This window comes from Schistocerca nitens, chromosome 2 (genome assembly GCF_023898315.1).
Source record: "Schistocerca nitens isolate TAMUIC-IGC-003100 chromosome 2, iqSchNite1.1, whole genome shotgun sequence".
NCBI lineage: Eukaryota > Metazoa > Arthropoda > Insecta > Orthoptera > Acrididae > Schistocerca > Schistocerca nitens.
The window spans coordinates 94065673-94078058 of NC_064615.1; the positions used below are offsets into that span (position 1 = coordinate 94065673).

Sequence of the window (12386 nt, forward strand, 5' to 3'; positions counted from 1 at the left end):
TTTTTTTTTCACTACTTTGTTATATTGTTGTTGTTTCCATGGATATGGTCTGCTCCGCACCATCAGCTGTGGGTGATTTGCATCATGGGTCAAACGGCGGTACTGAGTGCACAGTGCACTTGGCCTCGAACATTTAATTGTTTTTTGGAGTTCCCTTTCATTTTCAAATGACAGCACTTTACTTTTGGTTCCGCAGAGCGACACCCAGAAGAGGCTCCTCATTTGTTTACTTTCATTTCGCATTATTTTTCATCAAAGCTGCACGAAGATTTCGTACGAACCAGGAGTTTCCAGCAGCTTCTATCCTCCTATCAAGAGGCTTTACAATACGGGAAATGGTTGTTTTGGCATGTCCCTGCTCTATGGTGTCACCACGTTACCAGCGCGCATTTTCCAATGCATGGCATGCTCAGGGTTTTGAGAAGCGGCAATCCACACTCACCCATCGGGAAACAGAATGCACAATACTTATCAACGACATGGAAACTGGGAAAATTCTTTCTACGCGAAGACCAACTTTGAGTACCTGCTGTGCTGGATTTCATACTGTGCTGCGTAATCCTAAGGCCAGACATGGATTTCTTTTTAACATTCTGTTTATATTTATAAAAACAATGGAACACACATGACGCCACATTACAAATTAAACACAATATAATAATACTTCTGGAACTATAAATTCACATCACAAAACGATGCAAATGGGTGCGGGGTATGGCGGTGACATCGTGGCCAGGCCTCAGGATTGCGACCCCTGCCCACCTTGCCGCCGGCTGCCTAGCACTCACGTGCATTACAAAAAAAAAAAAAAAAAAAAATGGATAAGGCGTCAAAAAAAAACAAATAACTAAAAAAAATAAAAAAATGGTGTAACGGTAAAACAAATAAAAAAAATAAAAAAATGGATAAGGCGTCGGACTAATTAAAAAAAATAAAAAAATGGTAAAAAAAAGAAAAAAAAAGTGGCTAGGATACCTGGCTCTCACCCAAAAAAACAAAAAAAAAATAAAAAAAAAAGAAAAATGGTGTAACGGTTAGCACTCTGGACTCTGAATCCAGCGATCCGAGTTCGAATCTAAAAAAAAAAAAAAAAAAAAAAAAAAATGGTGTAACGGTTAGCACTCTGGACTCTGAATCCAGCGATCCGAGTTCGAATCTCGGTGGAACCTTCGTTTAGTCTAAATTTTCTGTAATAAGCGTTTCTCGCCGAGCAAGTAGCAGCGATAGGCTCAGGGATTTAGTTTCTACGTTTGTGTAAAAAACGAGACGTCTGTGAAACTGTTGAATATTGGTGCGACTATGTGACCTATATAGCACATTAAACGAGTAATGCCTGTAAGAGCAAGCAATTTTACGGTAATTCGAAGAAATATCATTATCCTACGAAGGCTAAGAATCCCATGATTATCAACTAGCTATTATAAGCTGAGCAAATGAATTTCCTTTAAAATAGGTTTAAAACATAGGGAGGTTCTGACCGAGTGGGCATGCTCTGGAGCCTCTTTGCTCCTGAGATTAGAAAAACAGTCCTCTGGGCCGGATTTGAACCAGCGACCTATGGATAACTGTGAATCGTCCACTACAGTCCACCGCTCTACCAACTGAGCTACCAGAGGCTGTGCATGCTTTCTTATTCGTACTGATTGCTTTACGTCCGTCCCTGTCTTTCATTTCCACACACTGCTACTCAGCGCGGTCATATAGACGCACAGGAAATGCAGTCATCGGCTGCAGCTGCAAACATTGCCCAGATTAAGTTTTATAATGCTCGATCGTGTCAATTAAGTTAAAAAATGCAAGTAGGAAGTGTCTGAAGTATGCCAGAGTACTGCTAAGTGTATTTACGAGTCCCATGCTCCTGTCTGGTTCCATGGTGTAACGGTTAGCACTCTGGACTCTGAATCCAGCGATCCGAGTTCGAATCTCGGTGGAACCTTCGTTTAGTCTAAATTTTCTGTAATAAGCGTTTCTCGCCGAGCAAGTAGCAGCGATAGGCTCAGGGATTTAGTTTCTACGTTTGTGTAAAAAACGAGACGTCTGTGAAACTGTTGAATATTGGTGCGACTATGTGACCTATATAGCACATTAAACGAGTAATGCCTGTAAGAGCAAGCAATTTTACGGTAATTCGAAGAAATATCATTATCCTACGAAGGCTAAGAATCCCATGATTATCAACTAGCTATTATAAGCTGAGCAAATGAATTTCCTTTAAAATAGGTTTAAAACATAGGGAGGTTCTGACCGAGTGGGCATGCTCTGGAGCCTCTTTGCTCCTGAGATTAGAAAAACAGTCCTCTGGGCCGGATTTGAACCAGCGACCTATGGATAACTGTGAATCGTCCACTACAGTCCACCGCTCTACCAACTGAGCTACCAGAGGCTGTGCATGCTTTCTTATTCGTACTGATTGCTTTACGTCCGTCCCTGTCTTTCATTTCCACACACTGCTACTCAGCGCGGTCATATAGACGCACAGGAAATGCAGTCATCGGCTGCAGCTGCAAACATTGCCCAGATTAAGTTTTATAATGCTCGATCGTGTCAATTAAGTTAAAAAATGCAAGTAGGAAGTGTCTGAAGTATGCCAGAGTACTGCTAAGTGTATTTACGAGTCCCATGCTCCTGTCTGGTTCCATGGTGTAACGGTTAGCACTCTGGACTCTGAATCCAGCGATCCGAGTTCGAATCTCGGTGGAACCTTCGTTTAGTCTAAATTTTCTGTAATAAGCGTTTCTCGCCGAGCAAGTAGCAGCGATAGGCTCAGGGATTTAGTTTCTACGTTTGTGTAAAAAACGAGACGTCTGTGAAACTGTTGAATATTGGTGCGACTATGTGACCTATATAGCACATTAAACGAGTAATGCCTGTAAGAGCAAGCAATTTTACGGTAATTCGAAGAAATATCAATATCCTACGAAGGCTAAGAATCCCATGATTATCAACTAGCTATTATAAGCTGAGCAAATGAATTTCCTTTAAAATAGGTTTAAAACATAGGGAGGTTCTGACCGAGTGGGCATGCTCTGGAGCCTCTTTGCTCCTGAGATTAGAAAAACAGTCCTCTGGGCCGGATTTGAACCAGCGACCTATGGATAACTGTGAATCGTCCACTACAGTCCACCGCTCTACCAACTGAGCTACCAGAGGCTGTGCATGCTTTCTTATTCGTACTGATTGCTTTACGTCCGTCCCTGTCTTTCATTTCCACACACTGCTACTCAGCGCGGTCATATAGACGCACAGGAAATGCAGTCATCGGCTGCAGCTGCAAACATTGCCCAGATTAAGTTTTATAATGCTCGATCGTGTCAATTAAGTTAAAAAATGCAAGTAGGAAGTGTCTGAAGTATGCCAGAGTACTGCTAAGTGTATTTACGAGTCCCATGCTCCTGTCTGGTTCCATGGTGTAACGGTTAGCACTCTGGACTCTGAATCCAGCGATCCGAGTTCGAATCTCGGTGGAACCTTCGTTTAGTCTAAATTTTCTGTAATAAGCGTTTCTCGCCGAGCAAGTAGCAGCGATAGGCTCAGGGATTTAGTTTCTACGTTTGTGTAAAAAACGAGACGTCTGTGAAACTGTTGAATATTGGTGCGACTATGTGACCTATATAGCACATTAAACGAGTAATGCCTGTAAGAGCAAGCAATTTTACGGTAATTCGAAGAAATATCATTATCCTACGAAGGCTAAGAATCCCATGATTATCAACTAGCTATTATAAGCTGAGCAAATGAATTTCCTTTAAAATAGGTTTAAAACATAGGGAGGTTCTGACCGAGTGGGCATGCTCTGGAGCCTCTTTGCTCCTGAGATTAGAAAAACAGTCCTCTGGGCCGGATTTGAACCAGCGACCTATGGATAACTGTGAATCGTCCACTACAGTCCACCGCTCTACCAACTGAGCTACCAGAGGCTGTGCATGCTTTCTTATTCGTACTGATTGCTTTACGTCCGTCCCTGTCTTTCATTTCCACACACTGCTACTCAGCGCGGTCATATAGACGCACAGGAAATGCAGTCATCGGCTGCAGCTGCAAACATTGCCCAGATTAAGTTTTATAATGCTCGATCGTGTCAATTAAGTTAAAAAATGCAAGTAGGAAGTGTCTGAAGTATGCCAGAGTACTGCTAAGTGTATTTACGAGTCCCATGCTCCTGTCTGGTTCCATGGTGTAACGGTTAGCACTCTGGACTCTGAATCCAGCGATCCGAGTTCGAATCTCGGTGGAACCTTCGTTTAGTCTAAATTTTCTGTAATAAGCGTTTCTCGCCGAGCAAGTAGCAGCGATAGGCTCAGGGATTTAGTTTCTACGTTTGTGTAAAAAACGAGACGTCTGTGAAACTGTTGAATATTGGTGCGACTATGTGACCTATATAGCACATTAAACGAGTAATGCCTGTAAGAGCAAGCAATTTTACGGTAATTCGAAGAAATATCATTATCCTACGAAGGCTAAGAATCCCATGATTATCAACTAGCTATTATAAGCTGAGCAAATGAATTTCCTTTAAAATAGGTTTAAAACATAGGGAGGTTCTGACCGAGTGGGCATGCTCTGGAGCCTCTTTGCTCCTGAGATTAGAAAAACAGTCCTCTGGGCCGGATTTGAACCAGCGACCTATGGATAACTGTGAATCGTCCACTACAGTCCACCGCTCTACCAACTGAGCTACCAGAGGCTGTGCATGCTTTCTTATTCGTACTGATTGCTTTACGTCCGTCCCTGTCTTTCATTTCCACACACTGCTACTCAGCGCGGTCATATAGACGCACAGGAAATGCAGTCATCGGCTGCAGCTGCAAACATTGCCCAGATTAAGTTTTATAATGCTCGATCGTGTCAATTAAGTTAAAAAATGCAAGTAGGAAGTGTCTGAAGTATGCCAGAGTACTGCTAAGTGTATTTACGAGTCCCATGCTCCTGTCTGGTTCCATGGTGTAACGGTTAGCACTCTGGACTCTGAATCCAGCGATCCGAGTTCGAATCTCGGTGGAACCTTCGTTTAGTCTAAATTTTCTGTAATAAGCGTTTCTCGCCGAGCAAGTAGCAGCGATAGGCTCAGGGATTTAGTTTCTACGTTTGTGTAAAAAACGAGACGTCTGTGAAACTGTTGAATATTGGTGCGACTATGTGACCTATATAGCACATTAAACGAGTAATGCCTGTAAGAGCAAGCAATTTTACGGTAATTCGAAGAAATATCATTATCCTACGAAGGCTAAGAATCCCATGATTATCAACTAGCTATTATAAGCTGAGCAAATGAATTTCCTTTAAAATAGGTTTAAAACATAGGGAGGTTCTGACCGAGTGGGCATGCTCTGGAGCCTCTTTGCTCCTGAGATTAGAAAAACAGTCCTCTGGGCCGGATTTGAACCAGCGACCTATGGATAACTGTGAATCGTCCACTACAGTCCACCGCTCTACCAACTGAGCTACCAGAGGCTGTGCATGCTTTCTTATTCGTACTGATTGCTTTACGTCCGTCCCTGTCTTTCATTTCCACACACTGCTGCTCAGCGCGGTCATATAGACGCACAGGAAATGCAGTCATCGGCTGCAGCTGCAAACATTGCCCAGATTAAGTTTTATAATGCTCGATCGTGTCAATTAAGTTAAAAAATGCAAGTAGGAAGTGTCTGAAGTATGCCAGAGTACTGCTAAGTGTATTTACGAGTCCCATGCTCCTGTCTGGTTCCATGGTGTAACGGTTAGCACTCTGGACTCTGAATCCAGCGATCCGAGTTCGAATCTCGGTGGAACCTTCGTTTAGTCTAAATTTTCTGTAATAAGCGTTTCTCGCCGAGCAAGTAGCAGCGATAGGCTCAGGGATTTAGTTTCTACGTTTGTGTAAAAAACGAGACGTCTGTGAAACTGTTGAATATTGGTGCGACTATGTGACCTATATAGCACATTAAACGAGTAATGCCTGTAAGAGCAAGCAATTTTACGGTAATTCGAAGAAATATCATTATCCTACGAAGGCTAAGAATCCCATGATTATCAACTAGCTATTATAAGCTGAGCAAATGAATTTCCTTTAAAATAGGTTTAAAACATAGGGAGGTTCTGACCGAGTGGGCATGCTCTGGAGCCTCTTTGCTCCTGAGATTAGAAAAACAGTCCTCTGGGCCGGATTTGAACCAGCGACCTATGGATAACTGTGAATCGTCCACTACAGTCCACCGCTCTACCAACTGAGCTACCAGAGGCTGTGCATGCTTTCTTATTCGTACTGATTGCTTTACGTCCGTCCCTGTCTTTCATTTCCACACACTGCTACTCAGCGCGGTCATATAGACGCACAGGAAATGCAGTCATCGGCTGCAACTGCAAACATTGCCCAGATTAAGTTTTATAATGCTCGATCGTGTCAATTAAGTTAAAAAATGCAAGTAGGAAGTGTCTGAAGTATGCCAGAGTACTGCTAAGTGTATTTACGAGTCCCATGCTCCTGTCTGGTTCCATGGTGTAACGGTTAGCACTCTGGACTCTGAATCCAGCGATCCGAGTTCGAATCTCGGTGGAACCTTCGTTTAGTCTAAATTTTCTGTAATAAGCGTTTCTCGCCGAGCAAGTAGCAGCGATAGGCTCAGGGATTTAGTTTCTACGTTTGTAAAAAACGAGACGTCTGTGAAACTGTTGAATATTGGTGCGACTATGTGACCTATATAGCACATTAAACGAGTAATGCCTGTAAGAGCAAGCAATTTTACGGTAATTCGAAGAAATATCATTATCCTACGAAGGCTAAGAATCCCATGATTATCAACTAGCTATTATAAGCTGAGCAAATGAATTTCCTTTAAAATAGGTTTAAAACATAGGGAGGTTCTGACCGAGTGGGCATGCTCTGGAGCCTCTTTGCTCCTGAGATTAGAAAAACAGTCCTCTGGGCCGGATTTGAACCAGCGACCTATGGATAACTGTGAATCGTCCACTACAGTCCACCGCTCTACCAACTGAGCTACCAGAGGCTGTGCATGCTTTCTTATTCGTACTGATTGCTTTACGTCCGTCCCTGTCTTTCATTTCCACACACTGCTACTCAGCGCGGTCATATAGACGCACAGGAAATGCAGTCATCGGCTGCAGCTGCAAACATTGCCCAGATTAAGTTTTATAATGCTCGATCGTGTCAATTAAGTTAAAAAATGCAAGTAGGAAGTGTCTGAAGTATGCCAGAGTACTGCTAAGTGTATTTACGAGTCCCATGCTCCTGTCTGGTTCCATGGTGTAACGGTTAGCACTCTGGACTCTGAATCCAGCGATCCGAGTTCGAATCTCGGTGGAACCTTCGTTTAGTCTAAATTTTCTGTAATAAGCGTTTCTCGCCGAGCAAGTAGCAGCGATAGGCTCAGGGATTTAGTTTCTACGTTTGTGTAAAAAACGAGACGTCTGTGAAACTGTTGAATATTGGTGCGACTATGTGACCTATATAGCACATTAAACGAGTAATGCCTGTAAGAGCAAGCAATTTTACGGTAATTCGAAGAAATATCATTATCCTACGAAGGCTAAGAATCCCATGATTATCAACTAGCTATTATAAGCTGAGCAAATGAATTTCCTTTAAAATAGGTTTAAAACATAGGGAGGTTCTGACCGAGTGGGCATGCTCTGGAGCCTCTTTGCTCCTGAGATTAGAAAAACAGTCCTCTGGGCCGGATTTGAACCAGCGACCTATGGATAACTGTGAATCGTCCACTACAGTCCACCGCTCTACCAACTGAGCTACCAGAGGCTGTGCATGCTTTCTTATTCGTACTGATTGCTTTACGTCCGTCCCTGTCTTTCATTTCCACACACTGCTACTCAGCGCGGTCATATAGACGCACAGGAAATGCAGTCATCGGCTGCAGCTGCAAACATTGCCCAGATTAAGTTTTATAATGCTCGATCGTGTCAATTAAGTTAAAAAATGCAAGTAGGAAGTGTCTGAAGTATGCCAGAGTACTGCTAAGTGTATTTACGAGTCCCATGCTCCTGTCTGGTTCCATGGTGTAACGGTTAGCACTCTGGACTCTGAATCCAGCGATCCGAGTTCGAATCTCGGTGGAACCTTCGTTTAGTCTAAATTTTCTGTAATAAGCGTTTCTCGCCGAGCAAGTAGCAGCGATAGGCTCAGGGATTTAGTTTCTACGTTTGTGTAAAAAACGAGACGTCTGTGAAACTGTTGAATATTGGTGCGACTATGTGACCTATATAGCACATTAAACGAGTAATGCCTGTAAGAGCAAGCAATTTTACGGTAATTCGAAGAAATATCATTATCCTACGAAGGCTAAGAATCCCATGATTATCAACTAGCTATTATAAGCTGAGCAAATGAATTTCCTTTAAAATAGGTTTAAAACATAGGGAGGTTCTGACCGAGTGGGCATGCTCTGGAGCCTCTTTGCTCCTGAGATTAGAAAAACAGTCCTCTGGGCCGGATTTGAACCAGCGACCTATGGATAACTGTGAATCGTCCACTACAGTCCACCGCTCTACCAACTGAGCTACCAGAGGCTGTGCATGCTTTCTTATTCGTACTGATTGCTTTACGTCCGTCCCTGTCTTTCATTTCCACACACTGCTACTCAGCGCGGTCATATAGACGCACAGGAAATGCAGTCATCGGCTGCAGCTGCAAACATTGCCCAGATTAAGTTTTATAATGCTCGATCGTGTCAATTAAGTTAAAAAATGCAAGTAGGAAGTGTCTGAAGTATGCCAGAGTACTGCTAAGTGTATTTACGAGTCCCATGCTCCTGTCTGGTTCCATGGTGTAACGGTTAGCACTCTGGACTCTGAATCCAGCGATCCGAGTTCGAATCTCGGTGGAACCTTCGTTTAGTCTAAATTTTCTGTAATAAGCGTTTCTCGCCGAGCAAGTAGCAGCGATAGGCTCAGGGATTTAGTTTCTACGTTTGTGTAAAAAACGAGACGTCTGTGAAACTGTTGAATATTGGTGCGACTATGTGACCTATATAGCACATTAAACGAGTAATGCCTGTAAGAGCAAGCAATTTTACGGTAATTCGAAGAAATATCATTATCCTACGAAGGCTAAGAATCCCATGATTATCAACTAGCTATTATAAGCTGAGCAAATGAATTTCCTTTAAAATAGGTTTAAAACATAGGGAGGTTCTGACCGAGTGGGCATGCTCTGGAGCCTCTTTGCTCCTGAGATTAGAAAAACAGTCCTCTGGGCCGGATTAGAACCAGCGACCTATGGATAACTGTGAATCGTCCACTACAGTCCACCGCTCTACCAACTGAGCTACCAGAGGCTGTGCATGCTTTCTTATTCGTACTGATTGCTTTACGTCCGTCCCTGTCTTTCATTTCCACACACTGCTACTCAGCGCGGTCATATAGACGCACAGGAAATGCAGTCATCGGCTGCAACTGCAAACATTGCCCAGATTAAGTTTTATAATGCTCGATCGTGTCAATTAAGTTAAAAAATGCAAGTAGGAAGTGTCTGAAGTATGCCAGAGTACTGCTAAGTGTATTTACGAGTCCCATGCTCCTGTCTGGTTCCATGGTGTAACGGTTAGCACTCTGGACTCTGAATCCAGCGATCCGAGTTCGAATCTCGGTGGAAACTTCGTTTAGTCTAAATTTTCTGTAATAAGCGTTTCTCGCCGAGCAAGTAGCAGCGATAGGCTCAGGGATTTAGTTTCTACGTTTGTGTAAAAAACGAGACGTCTGTGAAACTGTAGAATATTGGTGCGACTATGTGACCTATATAGCACATTAAACGAGTAATGCCTGTAAGAGCAAGCAATTTTACGGTAATTCGAAGAAATATCATTATCCTACGAAGGCTAAGAATCCCATGATTATCAACTAGCTATTATAAGCTGAGCAAATGAATTTCCTTTAAAATAGGTTTAAAACATAGGGAGGTTCTGACCGAGTGGGCATGCTCTGGAGCCTCTTTGCTCCTGAGATTAGAAAAACAGTCCTCTGGGCCGGATTTGAACCAGCGACCTATGGATAACTGTGAATCGTCCACTACAGTCCACCGCTCTACCAACTGAGCTACCAGAGGCTGTGCATGCTTTCTTATTCGTACTGATTGCTTTACGTCCGTCCCTGTCTTTCATTTCCACACACTGCTACTCAGCGCGGTCATATAGACGCACAGGAAATGCAGTCATCGGCTGCAGCTGCAAACATTGCCCAGATTAAGTTTTATAATGCTCGATCGTGTCAATTAAGTTAAAAAATGCAAGTAGGAAGTGTCTGAAGTATGCCAGAGTACTGCTAAGTGTATTTACGAGTCCCATGCTCCTGTCTGGTTCCATGGTGTAACGGTTAGCACTCTGGACTCTGAATCCAGCGATCCGAGTTCGAATCTCGGTGGAACCTTCGTTTAGTCTAAATTTTCTGTAATAAGCGTTTCTCGCCGAGCAAGTAGCAGCGATAGGCTCAGGGATTTAGTTTCTACGTTTGTGTAAAAAACGAGACGTCTGTGAAACTGTTGAATATTGGTGCGACTATGTGACCTATATAGCACATTAAACGAGTAATGCCTGTAAGAGCAAGCAATTTTACGGTAATTCGAAGAAATATCATTATCCTACGAAGGCTAAGAATCCCATGATTATCAACTAGCTATTATAAGCTGAGCAAATGAATTTCCTTTAAAATAGGTTTAAAACATAGGGAGGTTCTGACCGAGTGGGCATGCTCTGGAGCCTCTTTGCTCCTGAGATTAGAAAAACAGTCCTCTGGGCCGGATTTGAACCAGCGACCTATGGATAACTGTGAATCGTCCACTACAGTCCACCGCTCTACCAACTGAGCTACCAGAGGCTGTGCATGCTTTCTTATTCGTACTGATTGCTTTACGTCCGTCCCTGTCTTTCATTTCCACACACTGCTACTCAGCGCGGTCATATAGACGCACAGGAAATGCAGTCATCGGCTGCAGCTGCAAACATTGCCCAGATTAAGTTTTATAATGCTCGATCGTGTCAATTAAGTTAAAAAATGCAAGTAGGAAGTGTCTGAAGTATGCCAGAGTACTGCTAAGTGTATTTACGAGTCCCATGCTCCTGTCTGGTTCCATGGTGTAACGGTTAGCACTCTGGACTCTGAATCCAGCGATCCGAGTTCGAATCTCGGTGGAACCTTCGTTTAGTCTAAATTTTCTGTAATAAGCGTTTCTCGCCGAGCAAGTAGCAGCGATAGGCTCAGGGATTTAGTTTCTACGTTTGTGTAAAAAACGAGACGTCTGTGAAACTGTTGAATATTGGTGCGACTATGTGACCTATATAGCACATTAAACGAGTAATGCCTGTAAGAGCAAGCAATTTTACGGTAATTCGAAGAAATATCATTATCCTACGAAGGCTAAGAATCCCATGATTATCAACTAGCTATTATAAGCTGAGCAAATGAATTTCCTTTAAAATAGGTTTAAAACATAGGGAGGTTCTGACCGAGTGGGCATGCTCTGGAGCCTCTTTGCTCCTGAGATTAGAAAAACAGTCCTCTGGGCCGGATTTGAACCAGCGACCTATGGATAACTGTGAATCGTCCACTACAGTCCACCGCTCTACCAACTGAGCTACCAGAGGCTGTGCATGCTTTCTTATTCGTACTGATTGCTTTACGTCCGTCCCTGTCTTTCATTTCCACACACTGCTACTCAGCGCGGTCATATAGACGCACAGGAAATGCAGTCATCGGCTGCAGCTGCAAACATTGCCCAGATTAAGTTTTATAATGCTCGATCGTGTCAATTAAGTTAAAAAATGCAAGTAGGAAGTGTCTGAAGTATGCCAGAGTACTGCTAAGTGTATTTACGAGTCCCATGCTCCTGTCTGGTTCCATGGTGTAACGGTTAGCACTCTGGACTCTGAATCCAGCGATCCGAGTTCGAATCTCGGTGGAACCTTCGTTTAGTCTAAATTTTCTGTAATAAGCGTTTCTCGCTGAGCAAGTAGCAGCGATAGGCTCAGGGATTTAGTTTCTACGTTTGTGTAAAAAACGAGACGTCTGTGAAACTGTTGAATATTGGTGCGACTATGTGACCTATATAGCACATTAAACGAGTAATGCCTGTAAGAGCAAGCAATTTTACGGTAATTCGAAGAAATATCATTATCCTACGAAGGCTAAGAATCCCATGATTATCAACTAGCTATTATAAGCTGAGCAAATGAATTTCCTTTAAAATAGGTTTAAAACATAGGGAGGTTCTGACCGAGTGGGCATGCTCTGGAGCCTCTTTGCTCCTGAGATTAGAAAAACAGTCCTCTGGGCCGGATTTGAACCAGCGACCTATGGATAACTGTGAATCGTCCACTACAGTCCACCGCTCTACCAACTGAGCTACCAGAGGCTGTGCATGCTTTCTTATTCGTACTGATTGCTTT

At 43.1% G+C, this 12386-nt stretch overlaps 29 non-coding genes across 29 annotated transcripts; 14 read left to right on the forward strand and 15 right to left on the reverse strand.

Annotated features, from left to right (window-relative positions):
• Positions 1-1527: 1527 nt before the first annotated feature.
• Trnay-gua (transfer RNA tyrosine (anticodon GUA)) lies at positions 1528-1616 on the reverse strand. Its single transcript is given in 2 exon segments — positions 1528-1563; positions 1580-1616. It is a non-coding gene; the product is annotated as a tRNA-Tyr (tRNA).
• Positions 1617-1864: 248 nt separating this feature from the next.
• Positions 1865-1936, forward strand: Trnaq-cug (transfer RNA glutamine (anticodon CUG)). The gene has a single exon. It is a non-coding gene; the product is annotated as a tRNA-Gln (tRNA).
• A 358-nt stretch (positions 1937-2294) lies between these two features.
• Trnay-gua (transfer RNA tyrosine (anticodon GUA)) lies at positions 2295-2383 on the reverse strand. Its single transcript is given in 2 exon segments — positions 2295-2330; positions 2347-2383. It is a non-coding gene; the product is annotated as a tRNA-Tyr (tRNA).
• A 248-nt stretch (positions 2384-2631) lies between these two features.
• Trnaq-cug (transfer RNA glutamine (anticodon CUG)) lies at positions 2632-2703 on the forward strand. Its single transcript has one exon. It is a non-coding gene; the product is annotated as a tRNA-Gln (tRNA).
• A 358-nt stretch (positions 2704-3061) lies between these two features.
• Trnay-gua (transfer RNA tyrosine (anticodon GUA)) lies at positions 3062-3150 on the reverse strand. The gene is given in 2 exon segments: positions 3062-3097; positions 3114-3150. It is a non-coding gene; the product is annotated as a tRNA-Tyr (tRNA).
• A 248-nt stretch (positions 3151-3398) lies between these two features.
• Positions 3399-3470, forward strand: Trnaq-cug (transfer RNA glutamine (anticodon CUG)). The gene has a single exon. It is a non-coding gene; the product is annotated as a tRNA-Gln (tRNA).
• Positions 3471-3828: 358 nt separating this feature from the next.
• Trnay-gua (transfer RNA tyrosine (anticodon GUA)) lies at positions 3829-3917 on the reverse strand. Its single transcript is given in 2 exon segments — positions 3829-3864; positions 3881-3917. It is a non-coding gene; the product is annotated as a tRNA-Tyr (tRNA).
• A 248-nt stretch (positions 3918-4165) lies between these two features.
• On the forward strand, positions 4166-4237 carry Trnaq-cug (transfer RNA glutamine (anticodon CUG)). Its single transcript has one exon. It is a non-coding gene; the product is annotated as a tRNA-Gln (tRNA).
• Positions 4238-4595: 358 nt separating this feature from the next.
• Trnay-gua (transfer RNA tyrosine (anticodon GUA)) lies at positions 4596-4684 on the reverse strand. The gene is given in 2 exon segments: positions 4596-4631; positions 4648-4684. It is a non-coding gene; the product is annotated as a tRNA-Tyr (tRNA).
• A 248-nt stretch (positions 4685-4932) lies between these two features.
• On the forward strand, positions 4933-5004 carry Trnaq-cug (transfer RNA glutamine (anticodon CUG)). Its single transcript has one exon. It is a non-coding gene; the product is annotated as a tRNA-Gln (tRNA).
• A 358-nt stretch (positions 5005-5362) lies between these two features.
• On the reverse strand, positions 5363-5451 carry Trnay-gua (transfer RNA tyrosine (anticodon GUA)). Its single transcript is given in 2 exon segments — positions 5363-5398; positions 5415-5451. It is a non-coding gene; the product is annotated as a tRNA-Tyr (tRNA).
• A 248-nt stretch (positions 5452-5699) lies between these two features.
• On the forward strand, positions 5700-5771 carry Trnaq-cug (transfer RNA glutamine (anticodon CUG)). Its single transcript has one exon. It is a non-coding gene; the product is annotated as a tRNA-Gln (tRNA).
• A 358-nt stretch (positions 5772-6129) lies between these two features.
• On the reverse strand, positions 6130-6218 carry Trnay-gua (transfer RNA tyrosine (anticodon GUA)). The gene is given in 2 exon segments: positions 6130-6165; positions 6182-6218. It is a non-coding gene; the product is annotated as a tRNA-Tyr (tRNA).
• Positions 6219-6466: 248 nt separating this feature from the next.
• On the forward strand, positions 6467-6538 carry Trnaq-cug (transfer RNA glutamine (anticodon CUG)). The gene has a single exon. It is a non-coding gene; the product is annotated as a tRNA-Gln (tRNA).
• Positions 6539-6894: 356 nt separating this feature from the next.
• Positions 6895-6983, reverse strand: Trnay-gua (transfer RNA tyrosine (anticodon GUA)). Its single transcript is given in 2 exon segments — positions 6895-6930; positions 6947-6983. It is a non-coding gene; the product is annotated as a tRNA-Tyr (tRNA).
• Positions 6984-7231: 248 nt separating this feature from the next.
• Positions 7232-7303, forward strand: Trnaq-cug (transfer RNA glutamine (anticodon CUG)). The gene has a single exon. It is a non-coding gene; the product is annotated as a tRNA-Gln (tRNA).
• Positions 7304-7661: 358 nt separating this feature from the next.
• Positions 7662-7750, reverse strand: Trnay-gua (transfer RNA tyrosine (anticodon GUA)). The gene is given in 2 exon segments: positions 7662-7697; positions 7714-7750. It is a non-coding gene; the product is annotated as a tRNA-Tyr (tRNA).
• A 248-nt stretch (positions 7751-7998) lies between these two features.
• Positions 7999-8070, forward strand: Trnaq-cug (transfer RNA glutamine (anticodon CUG)). Its single transcript has one exon. It is a non-coding gene; the product is annotated as a tRNA-Gln (tRNA).
• Positions 8071-8428: 358 nt separating this feature from the next.
• On the reverse strand, positions 8429-8517 carry Trnay-gua (transfer RNA tyrosine (anticodon GUA)). The gene is given in 2 exon segments: positions 8429-8464; positions 8481-8517. It is a non-coding gene; the product is annotated as a tRNA-Tyr (tRNA).
• Positions 8518-8765: 248 nt separating this feature from the next.
• On the forward strand, positions 8766-8837 carry Trnaq-cug (transfer RNA glutamine (anticodon CUG)). Its single transcript has one exon. It is a non-coding gene; the product is annotated as a tRNA-Gln (tRNA).
• A 358-nt stretch (positions 8838-9195) lies between these two features.
• Trnay-gua (transfer RNA tyrosine (anticodon GUA)) lies at positions 9196-9284 on the reverse strand. Its single transcript is given in 2 exon segments — positions 9196-9231; positions 9248-9284. It is a non-coding gene; the product is annotated as a tRNA-Tyr (tRNA).
• A 248-nt stretch (positions 9285-9532) lies between these two features.
• On the forward strand, positions 9533-9604 carry Trnaq-cug (transfer RNA glutamine (anticodon CUG)). Its single transcript has one exon. It is a non-coding gene; the product is annotated as a tRNA-Gln (tRNA).
• Positions 9605-9962: 358 nt separating this feature from the next.
• Positions 9963-10051, reverse strand: Trnay-gua (transfer RNA tyrosine (anticodon GUA)). The gene is given in 2 exon segments: positions 9963-9998; positions 10015-10051. It is a non-coding gene; the product is annotated as a tRNA-Tyr (tRNA).
• Positions 10052-10299: 248 nt separating this feature from the next.
• Trnaq-cug (transfer RNA glutamine (anticodon CUG)) lies at positions 10300-10371 on the forward strand. Its single transcript has one exon. It is a non-coding gene; the product is annotated as a tRNA-Gln (tRNA).
• Positions 10372-10729: 358 nt separating this feature from the next.
• On the reverse strand, positions 10730-10818 carry Trnay-gua (transfer RNA tyrosine (anticodon GUA)). The gene is given in 2 exon segments: positions 10730-10765; positions 10782-10818. It is a non-coding gene; the product is annotated as a tRNA-Tyr (tRNA).
• A 248-nt stretch (positions 10819-11066) lies between these two features.
• Trnaq-cug (transfer RNA glutamine (anticodon CUG)) lies at positions 11067-11138 on the forward strand. Its single transcript has one exon. It is a non-coding gene; the product is annotated as a tRNA-Gln (tRNA).
• A 358-nt stretch (positions 11139-11496) lies between these two features.
• Positions 11497-11585, reverse strand: Trnay-gua (transfer RNA tyrosine (anticodon GUA)). The gene is given in 2 exon segments: positions 11497-11532; positions 11549-11585. It is a non-coding gene; the product is annotated as a tRNA-Tyr (tRNA).
• Positions 11586-11833: 248 nt separating this feature from the next.
• Trnaq-cug (transfer RNA glutamine (anticodon CUG)) lies at positions 11834-11905 on the forward strand. The gene has a single exon. It is a non-coding gene; the product is annotated as a tRNA-Gln (tRNA).
• A 358-nt stretch (positions 11906-12263) lies between these two features.
• On the reverse strand, positions 12264-12352 carry Trnay-gua (transfer RNA tyrosine (anticodon GUA)). The gene is given in 2 exon segments: positions 12264-12299; positions 12316-12352. It is a non-coding gene; the product is annotated as a tRNA-Tyr (tRNA).
• Positions 12353-12386: the final 34 nt, after the last annotated feature.